Source organism: Mus caroli, chromosome 3 (assembly GCF_900094665.2).
Source record: "Mus caroli chromosome 3, CAROLI_EIJ_v1.1, whole genome shotgun sequence".
NCBI lineage: Eukaryota > Metazoa > Chordata > Mammalia > Rodentia > Muridae > Mus > Mus caroli.
This window is the reverse complement of record NC_034572.1, coordinates 82,191,899-82,193,175: the sequence shown is the minus strand read 5'-3', so window position 1 is coordinate 82,193,175 and position 1,277 is coordinate 82,191,899. Positions and strand designations below refer to the sequence as shown.

Here is a 1,277-nt window from a genome sequence, read left to right as displayed (position 1 = left end):
TGGCTCAGTGGGTAAGAGCACCCGACTGCTCTTCCAAAGGTCCAGAGTTCAAATCCCAGCAACCACATGGTGGCTCACAACCATCCGTAATGAGATCTGGCGCCCTCTTCTCGAGTGTCTGAAGACAGCTACAGTGTACTTACATATAATAAAATAAATAAATCTTAAAAAAAAAAGAAGTACATCATCTTAAAAAAAAGATAGCAGAACTTGACTAGAACAGATAAGAAATCTGCAGCACACCATCCACTAAGCACTGAGCCAGGCTGTGGACTCCTAGCAGCCGAACCCCATCCATCGTCTAGGCTTCCGGCTGCTCTTCTGCCTATGCGTGGAGCTAAGAACAAGTAAAGTTTAGACATCGATGGTGATTATTTAGTGATAAAGGTTTGGGGTAGGAACCTCTGCCCAGGGCTCCCCTGAACCTCTTGGAATGGCTGTGGTACCTCACACGTGGTGTCCTGATCACCTTGCCCTCGGAGAGGAGCCCCAGTGTTCTCTCTCCCCCTTCTCTGCTTTCCCAGCCCAAGTTTCCAGAAGAAAACAAAAAACAGTGTTTCCTAGAATATCTTATCACTTAAGAAAAATAGAAGCCTCGGGGGAAAGGCGAGCCTCAGAAGCCTGACAGTCTTGGCTCAACCCCGAGAACCATGCTTTCTTAAAAGCTGAAGATGGGCCAAGTGTGGCGGCACATGCCTTTAATCCCAGTGCTTGCTCTTCTTACAGACCAAGGCTCTATTCCCAGCACCCACATGAAGGCTCACAACCATCTGTAACTCCAGTTCTGGGGATCACCTGCCCTCTTCTGGCTTCCAAGAACACTCGCACACACCAAGGCACAAAGCCACACCCATCACATAAACACATCTTTGAAAATAAATATCTAGAAAGGAAGGACAGAGTGAGTGAACGGTATTTCCAGGCAGACCAAGCTGAGTTTAAATCCTGAGTTTGCTACTTTATAACCCTAGCAAATTTTAAAATTTTAATACTCAAAAATTCACCATGTTGTCCACTCTGGCCTTGAACTCCTAGGTGTATGAGCTCTCTCTGCTGCTGGACCACACTCTCTCTCTCTCTCACACACACACACACACACACCAGGATTTAGCTCTTGCTAATACCACTATTTGGTAAAGAAGCTAAATAGGTTAAATGAGATGATATAGATGCACAACACCTGGCATAGAATATTCCATAAGTTCCTGCCATTGCGGGGTGTTCTGGGCAGATTCTCTTTGGAGCTGACACACTCAGGACGTGGTCTTGAGAAAAAA

General features: G+C 46.0%; 1 protein-coding gene across 1 annotated transcript in view; it reads right to left on the bottom strand.

Moving 5' to 3' along the window:
- Pmvk (phosphomevalonate kinase) overlaps positions 1-1,277 on the bottom strand; it is a 9,713-nt gene that overhangs the window by 7,751 nt on the left and 685 nt on the right. The gene's annotated exons all lie outside the window — the stretch shown is intronic.